Below are 12,178 nucleotides of genomic sequence, written 5' to 3' on the forward strand. Positions count from 1 at the left end.
TATGATTTGAAGTCAAATAATACCATTGCATAGTCTTCAGATCCTAGAGAGGGCTCTTCCTGTCTCCTTCCCAGGGCATGCTCTTGTAACCACTAGTGTTCTGCAAGAGACAGTGTGGTGGCTAACCTGTCAATCTGATGGGATTTAGAATCACCATAGGAAGTCTCTGGGTGTGTCTGAGGGATTATCTGGATCAAGCTGGAAGACCCTAAATATGCGCTGTGCTGAATAAAAAGGATAAAGTGAGCAGAGCAGCAGCATTCATCTCTGTCTGCTTCTGAATGCAGACTCAGTGTGACCAGTTGCCCCAAACTCCCATCATACGCTCGACACGCCCTCCCACTACGCGCTCCTCCCACCGTGGTGAACTGTGTCCTGCCGCCGTGAGTCAGGAGAAACCCATCGTCTTCAGGTGGCTTTTATCAGTAGTTTAGCACAGCGAGGAGAGCAGTGACTAACACACGGGCGTGAGTGAAGCAGGAGTCCGGCCTCCCGTGGGACCATCTCCCATGCTCAGCCGAGAGCAATGCTCGCGACCCACTCTTGCCCTCCTAGGGTGATGCTGGGGTGCCTGGGGCGAGGCCGTGGATCTTGTGGGCTAGATTTTACTAGCTCCATATCCAAATTGCCAACGGATCCCCCTCTACCCTTCAGCCCACAGACTCGCCTGACTCCAGTGTGCCTTCGATCCTGAGGTCACAGTTTACGTTCTCAGGGTTGCCACCCTCAGACGCTCTCCCTGGTTAGTTAAGTGGTAGTTACTTGGTAACCGTTCGCTCTCAGCCAGTCAAAGCTGTGGACATGTGCATAATCTGTTCTGTTTGACATCTCCCATTACCTTTGTTTTTAAGAATTGACAAACTTTACTTATTTATTTTAAAATCATTCAAAGCTCATTTTAACCACGTTCATGGGCTTGGATTCCACATGGTTCAGCCTTTTCAGATTTTTTTTTCTATGTATTATTTTGAGAATCTGAAGAGCGTTGCAGAAAAGACATGATATTTAAAATTCTGTCCTCAAACACAGTCCTGAAGAGAACAGAGCATTTTCCACCGTGTCCCTGCCAGCCTGGCATCTCTCCCTGGTGTGCTGGAGAGATTGCCAAGGCTGACAGTGCCCTACTTCTTGGTGCTGGGAACCAGGCTAAATCTGACCCACCCCAGGCCTCAGCCCACAAGAGTGGGGCTTTCCGCCATTATGGTATTTCTTGTTAAGGACTTTGTTAATGTGTGCATCTAGTATTGTTGACACCATGTTTTAGTTGGTTACAAGAAGAGAGATCATGTTACCTCTTGCAGTGTGTGTGTGTGTGTGTGTGTATGTGTGTGAGTATGTGTGTGTGAGTGTGTATGTGTGTGTGTATGTGTGTGTGAGTGTGTGTGTATGTGTGTGAGTGTGTATGTGTGTGTGAGTGTGTGTATGTGTGTGAGTGTGTGTGTGTGTATGTGTGTGTGTGTGTATGTGTGTGTGTGTGACAGATATGTATAGAGAGAGATAGAGAGAGAGGACCCATAGAGTGCTTTGGTCCACTTTCTAAACTACAACTATTCTTTTCTTTTTTTAATTCAAGTAACTGCAAAAAGGAAACCAGAGGGGAAGCCCCAAACTGGAACAAATACTGGCCACCCCTCCCCCAAGGGGAGGTGGCCCTATACCCTTTTCCCATCACAGTGGGCCCCCCTCCTCACTCTGTTGCAGCATCCATGGGGTGGGGCCCCATCTTCCCTAGTGTGGGGTAGTCAGTAACCAGCCTGCGGCACTCCAGCGCCCCCTTCCCCTACAGTGTACTGTGAGTGGGGGCTGGGAGGGACCTGGGAGCAGGGCTTCCATTCCCGGGGAGGGGGGGGGGAGTTCTCCTTGGTGGCTAAGGAGCAGGCGGTACTGCGAGTGGTCACTGCTCCTCCTCTGAGGACTCTTGGGAGAGGCCCTCCTCTTCCTCTTTCTCCAGTTTCTTGAGTCTGCCCCTTGGTTTCCTCCCTGGAGTTTAAGTGGCTTTTGGCGTCTTGGTGGTGCCCTTATTCTTGCTTCCCTTTGGCCAGCCCCGAGGTCTTTTCGGAGTTGGCACTTCACTGGGCTCCTTTGAAGGTTGCTTGCGCAGCCTGCCCCGTTCTTGCTTCTCAGTCCCATTCTTTTCCTGCATGGAGACCAGGGGCTGGCTGGACTTTGAGCCCGACTCATTCATTCTCCTTCTGTAGTTATGGGGCAACTAAGAATGAGTCTGGCTTCTTGCAGCTGTGTCAACACCAGAAATAGCCCCGATTCGGAGTCCCAGTTAGAATCGACTACAACTTTTCTTAAACATTGGATTCTATTTTCTTTTCTTTTCTTTTTTAAAGATTATTTTATGTATATGAGTGTTCTATCTGCATGTACACTGCCTGCCAGAAGAGGGCATCAGACCCCATTACAGATGGTTGTGAGCCACCATGTGGCAGCTGGGAACTGAACTCAGGACCTCTGGATGAACAGCCAGTTCTCTTAAACGCCGAGCCATCACTCCAGCCCCAGTAATTTTATTTTTAATTAAGTTAATTCTACTTTTTCTTTTCCTTTATCTTCTTTTCCTCTCCTCTCTCTTTTGTCTCCTCTTTTTCTCCTCTCTCTTCTCTCCTCCCCTTCTTTCCTTTATTTTATTTTATTTTCAGTGCAAGGTACGAGAGTGTCACACAGCCTAGAGAAAGGCTGGTCAAGTCTAACCAGCCCTGGTTTTCTATTTGCAAAGAGTGAGTCCAAGCTTGACCACTAGGGGTGCAGGAACTGTAACCAGTTAAAGGTTGGAAGGGTAGAGATATAAAAACCTGACAAGGTGGCCCCCTCAAAATATCACCTGCATGTGAGCATATGGTACATGTGGTCAAGGAATCTGCTGCACCCAAAAGGGAAGTGTGCTTGAGCAGGAACATGTGTTCATCCTTGTCATGACAACAGTAGGGACCGTGGCATCACTGGTTCCTGTGTATCTTCCAATCCTTCTGTCAGTGTTGAACACTCAATCCTAGTACAAACCCAGCTGCAAGTGTGGAGGGGGAAGGATGGGGAAGGAGAGTGAAAAGAGGGGGAGGGGAAAGAAGAAGACAAGGAGTAGAGAGGATGAGGAGATGAGATAGAGATATAGATAGATAGAGAGATGATAGATGATAGATGATAGATAGAGAGATGATAGATGATAGATGATAGATAGATAAATAGAGAGATGATAGATGATAGATAGATAGATAGATAGAGAGATGATAGATGATAGATAGATAGATAGATAGATAGAGGAGAGGGAGGAGAGTGGGGGGAAGGGGGGAAAGAGTACAGATGATGGAGGGAAGAAAGTAGAGAAGAAAGGCAAGAAAAGAAGAAGAGAGGCTTGGCTTGAATTAGATGCTCATCTTGGACTAAGTTGTCAACAGAGAGAGGGATAGGTGAATGGATAAATGGATGGATGGATAGATAGAGAGAGGGATGGATGGGTAGGAACTTGTAATAGAAGTGTTGGAGGATGTCTTAGTTAGGGGTTTTACTGCTGTGAAGAGACATCATAACCAAGGCAACTCTATAAAGTACAACATTTAATTGGTGCTGACTTACAGGTTCAGAGGTCAATCCATTTATCGTCAAGGCAGGAGCATGGCAGCATCCAGGCAGGCATGGTACAGGAGGAGCTGAGAGTTCTGCATCTTCATCTGAAGGCTGCTAGCACAATACTGGCTTCCAGACAGCTAGGATAAGGATCTTAAAGCCACACCCACAGTGACACGCCTATTCCAACAAGGCCATACCTACTCCATCAGAGCCACAACTTTTAATAGTGCCCCTCCCTGGGCGAAGCATATACAAGCCATAACAGAGGAGAGGGTCACACTTGAAGACCACATTCAGGCTCTGATGGAACAGCAGATGCCCACGGTGGTCCTTGTGACTACGAAACCAGCCCTTTCTGTCTGACTACTGGTTGTTCTACATATGACTTAGATGGGAAAACACATGAGTTTCCTTTCTATTTCTGAGAAATCTTTCGAGCATGGATACTATTTAAAACCACACTAAGACATCTCTGGCACCATTGCAGAGGGTACATGGTCACAGTGTTAAATGCCCCCCAACCACTGCTGATTCCCGACGTTCTGAAAGGGCTCCTTCATCCAGCACCAGCAAAGCTCAGCACGGTTCCTGGTAAAAGCCGATTTTTTTTCTATGACCCTATGAGAAGTCTCACTTCTTGTGTTTGTAAGTTCTCAGTTTGATATCTCAGGGCGAGCACCCACAGAGTCCAGGTTTATTTTTGGTCACCTCGTCTCTAGAGAAGCACAGTTGGAAAGGCCTGAGTTTAGCATCTTTGAGTTAATCAGCGGCAAAGAGCACAACCTGCATCCTGCAGGAGAAAGGGACTCAGCTATAACACAGAGGTCGGTTCTTGGAGCTCCAAAGCTCTTCTATAAAACTCCACGAGAGACACGAGGCCTCCGAGTAGCTGATTTGCCCACAAGGATTTTTGTTCAGTTTTGAAAAAAAAGGTTCATGTTTTAATTAATGATGGTGAATTTTAAAACATTTTCATTTCCAATTCAAAATTAAATTACACTTGGTTTAATTTTTTTTTTTTTTTTTACTTCCAAAGATTAGGATTCTTCTCAAGGATTATTATAAAATACTTTCTCAGGAAACAGTTTTGGTTAAGGTTTAGAACACATCTTAAGCATGGCTTTCCATAGGAGAGTGTTCCTATGCGTACAACAAGTTCAAAGGGCATACGCTCTTCTGGGCCTCAGAAGACCTCTCCACAATCTTTGATGAATCTCTCCCTGCTCATGCCTGCTGTGTGTGTGCATGTGCTCTTGTTTATACATGACATTGTGTGCCATGGTGAGTTTGCATGTGTGTGTGTGTTTGCATGTGTGTATGTGTGTGTGTGTGTGTTTGCATGTGTGTAAGCCAGACAACATCGAGTTTTGGTCTTGTCTCCCACCATGTTTGAAGCAGGCTCTCTCTCTGTTGTTCACTGCTATTTATCTCAGGCCACCTGGTCTGCTAATTTCTGAGGGCTGTCCTGTCTCCATTCCCCATCTCACCGTAGGAACATTGGGATCATACACCCATGCTACGGTGTCTGCCTTGAGGTGGGTTCCATTGATCCAAGCTCTTGTTCACAAGGCTCTGCAGTGAGCCCTTTATCTCCTGAGCTCCTCCCACGCCCAGTGCCCATGTTTCATGACCCCTGGATTTTATGGCATCTTCCATTCTCGATACTTGGTGCTGTTTAATTGAGGGAACATACAGCACTTAGGTCACATCTCTGTGGCTTTTTGGGACATGTCTGAATCCATTTATCTTACATCTTCCCTAGAAGATGCATTGGTGTTTCGGGTAGGCAGGTGCTTCACTTTAGTAGACAACACTAGTAAGTCTCCCTACACTGCTGGACCAATCACACTGTTGTGCAGATGTGGAGTTCTGGTTACTTCTACTCCTGACACCTCTGGTTATACCTAGTGTCTGCCATTGTTATCTCCCTGGTAATGTTAATTACTCGGGCTTCACTTGCTGACCATTACTAATGCTATAGCTCTTTCCTCATGCTTGTTTGGGGAGGGACTATAAGCATGTCCTTGTTAGGATATTTTAAATAAATAATGTAAGAAATCAATGTACATATCTCTAATAATGCACATAGGGCTTTGGGGAAAATATACAATATGGTGAAATAATATTCCATTAATCACACTGCCTAGATTTCCTAAGATGTGTTGATGGCCACCTCACAATTCCAAGTGACTAGACAAGAGAGAATAAGGTATTTTGATGGCTGCCATGCATGTATGAGGGAACAGGCAGACAAATCTCTTCCCATCCACATACTTACTGTTAGTCCATCTATTTATCTGCCCTTCCCTTTGTCCATCTGTCTATCTGTCCATCTGTCCTTCTATCCTCTGACTCAGTGGTTGAACCCTGACTAATTAAGGAAGGATGGAATTCAGAAGCTAGACAATGGGTTGGACTTAAAAGTCATGCTAAGAAGAAATTTTTTCAGTGCTTCTGGGTGTGAGCAGGTACAGCCCCAAGGGTTCTTAATGTCAACTTCTGTCCACTGGAACAACCCAAGGTAGTGACAGTGACATGAAAAGGCTTAAAGACGGTCTGGAGTGGGCTTTGTTGTTTTGCTTTTAACGTTGGTTAACTTTCCTTAGGAAATAATTAAAGTGAAATAAGACAATACCTTTGTCCTGGTTTGTCTTCATTGTCAACTTTACTAAACTTGGAGTCATAGGGAGACACAGCTGTGCACAAGTCCCTGAGGGCATTCCAGCCCTAAATGTTGGTGACTTCATTCCACAGATGGAGTCCCAGACGGAATCAAGAGGAGACAGTGAGCTGAGCGCTAGCGGTCATCTCTCCCTGCTTCCTGACTGTGGATGCCATGTGACCAGCTGCCTCAGGATTCTGACAGTACATATTCCCTGTTGTAATGGACTATACCCTCAAACGGTGAGCCAGAATAACCTCTCTCCCACCTCTCTCCCTGCCTCCTCCTCTCTCCTCCCTCTCTCTCTCCTTACCTCCCTCCTTACCTCCCTCCCTTCTATTTCCTTTGTCAGGTCTTTTGTCACAGTACTGAGGAAAGGAATTAGCATACTTATATACATCTGCACATAGCAGTTTTACTGTCTATATGTCAAACTGCCACCACATGTGACAATATACTCAACAGTTTGAAATGCAATACTCATTTGTCAACTCACAGTTTTATAGGTTAGGCGTCTGCTATGCTGTGACTGTGTTGTCTGTGAAGCACATTACAAAACTGGAGTCAGGATGCCAGGAAGCTGAATTACTTCTTAGAGGCTTGGAGGTACGGGAGTCAGCGTCCAGGCTACGTGGCTGTGCAGAATTCGATTTCTCGGTTCACGACTGTGGGGCTGATGCTCTCTTTCCTTGCTAGTTGCTGGTTATGGTGGGGACCCTCAGCTCCCAGGGGTCATGTGACTATTGCTTGCCATGTGACCCTCACCTTCTTCACAGCCTCTCTCTCCAATCATGGAATCCTTATCATGCTTTGAGTCTTTTGACTTTTCAAACCCAGACTCAGAGAACTCATGTGATTGGTCAGGGTCTTTCACCTTTCCACTCTCCTGGGAACCGTATAAAGTGTGAATTCCGGGAAAGGAAGAATCTTGGGGATTGTAATGGTTAGTTTACTTAGGACAAGCATCTCAGGGAGCAGAGGGCCTGTCTTCATTTGGTTGGCCTTAATTAAGTTAATTAATAGGGGGAGCCCACAGTGGCAGCACTGTTCTCTAGGCTGGGGAGCCTGAGCTGTGGAGAAGTGGAGAAAATGAGATGATTATTACTGGCAACTAAGTGAGCATGCACCCATCTCTCCCTGCTCTTGGCTGTGGATGTGCTGTAACCAGCTGGTTCAAGCCCGGGCCTCACAATGGCCCTGGAACTGCAACTTGAAATAAGCCCTTTCTACCCTGAGCTGGTTTTTGTCAACGGATTTTATCTTGGCATCGGAAACAAAAACTAGGACGCAAGTCGTTTCAAAACTGTTTCCACCATAATGTCCGTCTGTCTCTGCAGCTTGGCTCACTGGGTAGTCGGCAAGACACACAGAATGCTTATTCCTGGACTAGGTGTATGTTCAAACACATCTCTTGGAAATAAACAGATCCCAGTCTAAGCCAGCAGCCTTCACATGTCAGAGAGTGGGGTAGCCTTTGCCCCATTTCCTTGACACGACTCCCTTCCTCATGCTGATGTCTTTGTGCACAGGATGGTGCAGTACAGAGCATTGGGTGAGCAGAGGCAGGAACAGCCAGACCATAAGTAGGTCACCGGAGGGCCAGCTAGTGAACAGGATCACACCTCGGAGTCCTTAGAACTGCTACCAGGTGCAGGGAGGGTAGAGGGGGACCCGGTCTCCTGAGATAAGCAAATGGGTTTTTGCTGCCTTTACTTTTGGGGTTTCTACTTACACTAGACAACATTTTCAAAATATTTGGACAGACGTGGAGTGAATACATTTGGCAGACATATGCTGCCGGTTGATGGCAGACTCCGTGATCACTGTGAGGCTGGGCAAGCCTGGCTCTCAGGGCAGGGCTGTGGGAGATGGCTTAGCACAGAGGGGGCACAGGGCAAAACTTGTGCTGACTCCCCTTGAAAAGATTCCTTGCTTCTCAGGAGAGCCACTGGTTATTAGTGACAACTGGAGTGAACAGAAAACTGACGGCACAGCTGAGCCACTTGCTTAGCATGTGAGACCCTCTGGGTTCCGTTCCCAGCACTGCACACTGGGCAAGGGGGTGTAAACCTCCCGGTTCTTGGGAAGAGGAATCAGGAGGAGTCAAAGTGAAGTTGAAGGTCCTCTTCAGCTACGAACTGAGTTCAAGGCTAACCTGGGCTGGACAAGATCCTACCACCCCCATCAAATCTGTCTGTGTGCTGTTTCCCTTCAGACTGCCAGACTAGAACCCGAGTGTTGACTGGTCTCTCCAGGCTTGGGGAGAGCTGCTTTCTGTTTCTAGTGTCACCTCCTTTGCTGTGCCAGCCAAGCCTTTCCCGGTTGGGGCCCGAGGCTTGTCTTCATGCTTCGTAGGGTTTGGCAAGTGAATTTTTCTTTTTTCCTTCCCCACAGTAAAAGCGCAGGAACAAAGGAACTGTGTTTGTCTGAAGCTTGTAACTCACTCGTTCATCTTCTCAGAGAACTGTGCTCTGAGTTTTCTCAGGAACTGCAGCAGGAGCTAAACCTCTTAGCGGGTGCCAACTGCTTCCAGATGTGATAAGTTGGGCCAGAAAGCAGTGATTCCTGTAGCTGCCTCCTAGTTTCTACTTCCCACGGCGTCGCTGAGTCAGCCCCTTCTCCATTTCAGAAAACTGTCTCCAAGGTTAAAAAATGCCTCCCCCCGCCCCCGTGTCACCAAAGGTTCTGAGGAGCAAAGTACACCTTCCTGCCTTTGACCTCTAATCTCCGAGGCCAGAACAGGCCATGTGAGGAGACAGGGCACAGTAAAAGGTGTCGGATGCTCTTGCTTGGTTCCCAGGGACTTGTCAGTCAGCACCATCCCACTCCTGGTCATTGAACAGGGAGTAAACGAGAATCCACCACAGCCGAGGTGGTGGCTCGTCCCCTCCCCGCCTCTGTAGGGTAACGAAGTAAGTTCCATAGATTCATCTGCAGCAGCTCCCTATGGAGACACGTAGTGCACACATCTGCAGTGCCAGTATTTTGGAGACAGTCAGAAGAATAAAGAGTTCAAGACCAGCCTGTGGTACATCACACACACACACACACACACACACACACACACACACGCACACGCACACACAAGACATACATACAACCAATACATCTTCCTACAGTGGTTTGTACTTACAAAATAGGGAAGTGTTTTTTTTTCCCCCTTGCTACAAATATTGCTAATTTGGTCCTTGAAATAGGATCAGTCAACACTCCCGTCTGGCCTAGAACTCACAGAAATCCACCTGACTCTGTGCCCCAATGTAGGGATTAAAGGCATGCACCACCATGTCCCACTAACTGTTTTTTTTTTTTTTTTTTTTTTGTCATAGCATTCTGCATGGGAGGAATACTAGGCACATAACCATATTCCCAATGTTTTTCTGTAAATAACAAAAAAGGTGACAGTCAAGGTGACTTAGGGGTCAAGGTGACATAAACCTAGAGGGAACCTCAATTGAAGAATTTCCTAGACAAGATTGGCTTTGGACACATCTGTGGGGCATCTTATTAACTGTTACTCTATTTAGGAGAGCACAGGCTCCTGTGGGAGAGAGCCAGAGGCAGAGACAGGGACAGAGTCAGGAACAGGGACAGAGGCAGAGGCAGAGACAAAGAAAGAATCAGAGACAGAGACAGAGGCAGAAAGAGACAGAGACAGAGATGAGACAGAGAAAGACAGAGGCAGAGAGTGCCAGAGACAGAGAAAAAGACAGAGCCAGAGTCAGAGGCAGGGACAGAGACAGGACCAGGGATAGAGACAGAGAGAGACAGAGACAGACAGAGAGAGCCAGAGACAGAAGAAAAGACAGAGACAGGGAGAGCCAGAGCCAGAGATCAAAACAGAAATAGAGACAGAGATACAGAAGCAGAAAGAGACAGAGACAGAGAGAGATGGCCAGACACAGAGGGAGGGAGAGGGAGAGAGGATTCTGGGTATTAATATAAGCTATTAAGATGAACTCAGAGTGGAGAAATAAAGCAGATGGCCCATGGAGTGACTTAAGGGGCCAAGCCAGAGGATAGCCTGGTGAGCTGTCTCCAGCTGGAGTGAGAGCTCAGGAGTACAAAGTGTCACATGAGACAATGTTTCCACCAGGCCCCCTGATGCTCTTTCTGATCCTCCCCTCTCCGGCTCTCCCTCACTGTCTTTTCCATCTTTACTTTTAAGCTGCATGACCCATACCTGTAGCATTTTGTTTAGACAGGGAGTGGTTCCAAATCCTTGCTGGGGGCAGGAGGTGCTGTCAATGATGTAGCATGCACTGTCCTCACCTCATTCACTCTTAGCTCCCGCTGGAAGCCTCTGCCCTGGACGGGAGCCTGGAGAACAGCTGGGAGTCTCTCAGAGCACAGTGTAGCATCAATGAGCCCCCTGGGGGGCCCTGAAACCAGCGGCTTGTGGCTGGCTCCCTGTGTACTGTAACCACTGCATCCCATAACGCCTGCATTTCCAGGTCTCCCACCTAAGGAACACTGGACCACTAGGAGCACACAGTAGGTTAGCACACATGACTGTGTTTGTTTCTTTCACACCCACATCTTTTTCATTGCCAGTGCAGCAGTCTGTGCTGTCTTTGGTCTGTTATAGTTTTAGGAGTGATTTCTAGAACCTTCTCATCCTTCACATACTTGTAATTACCTCAGCAACTATAATTTGAATCTGATAATCCAAAGTCCTAGAAACATCACATTTTCTTTTTTCCTTTTCATGAGTGTTTGTGCACGTTTGTGTGTGTGTGTGCATGTTCATGTATGAGTGCACATTTGTGCATGTGTGCACACGTGTGTATGCATGCACATTCTTGTGTGTGTGCATGTGTGGAGTCCAGAGTTGGTGTCTTCACTGATTACCGTTCACCTTATGTATTGCGATAGGATCTCTCACTTGAGCACAGAGACCTCTGCTTAGCTAGCCAGTCAGCCAGCTAGCTTGGGGATCCCGTCCTTTCCTCCCCAGCTCTGACACTGCAGCTGAACCACTTCAGCCTGCCCTGGTATCTAGCATAGGTGCTGGATCTCTGCACCCGGGTTCCCATGTTTGCACAACAAACACATTACTGTCCGAACCATCTCCCCAACCCACATAAAGATTTTTTTTTTTTTGCTAGATAGACTTGAGCAAGCAAAGAAATCTTCATTTCTGAATATTTAAAGACTGAGCCATGAGGAACAATGATCTGCAGAGAGCCTGTTAATCTAGCCATCTATTCAGGGTGGAGAAACCCAGGCTTTGCAAGCAGGAGAGACACATGGTTCTCATGGAAACCCCTTTGCAATGTGCTGAGGAGGCCGCGGAAGCTCATCCTTCACAGGCCATGAAACCACAGGGAGACCAGTGGGGCTAGAATCCAGAGACTGGGAGACTCAAGACCTTTGTAGAACCTCAGACTTGAGGGGCAGAGAGGTCAGAAGGCATCTGCTTCCATTGTACTGTATTGTATTATTGTATTGTGTTGTATTGTACTCTACTGTACTATATTTATTGTATCATTGTGTTGTGTTGTATTGTGTTGTGTTGTGTTGTATTGTAGTGTATTGTACTGTATGTGCACAGCTGTCTTGCCTGTGGGTATATCTAAGCATCATGTGCATGCAGAGCCCACAGAGGCCTGAATGGGAGTCCGATCACCCAGAACTAGAGCTGCAGGAAGTTGTGAGCTGTCATGTGGGTGCTGGGAATTGAACCAACGTCCTCTGCAAGAGCAGCCAGTGCTCTTGATTGCTAAACCATCTCTTCGGTCCCTCAGATACTTTAAAACAGGATATTTTTCTTTGAAATTTTCATGCATGTGTACAATGTACCTTCACCCCTCTCTGATTCTTTCGACACCCCAACACCTTTCCCTCCCAATTTCATGTCCTCCCTGCTTTTAAATCTCCCTACATATATGAATTAGCTCTGCCCATGTGTACGTGGGTATGGGACCATCCACAGCAGCATGC

General features: G+C 47.1%; 1 pseudogene across 1 annotated transcript; it reads right to left on the bottom strand.

Moving 5' to 3' along the window:
* Window positions 1–1,894: 1,894 nt before the first annotated feature.
* LOC308433954 (high mobility group protein HMG-I/HMG-Y-like) lies at window positions 1,895–2,185 on the bottom strand (annotated as a pseudogene). The gene has a single exon. The product of its transcript is annotated as a high mobility group protein HMG-I/HMG-Y-like (transcript).
* Window positions 2,186–12,178: the final 9,993 nt, after the last annotated feature.

The sequence above is a fragment of the Micromys minutus genome (assembly GCF_963924665.1).
Source record: "Micromys minutus genome assembly, chromosome: 21".
Classification (NCBI taxonomy): domain Eukaryota; kingdom Metazoa; phylum Chordata; class Mammalia; order Rodentia; family Muridae; genus Micromys; species Micromys minutus.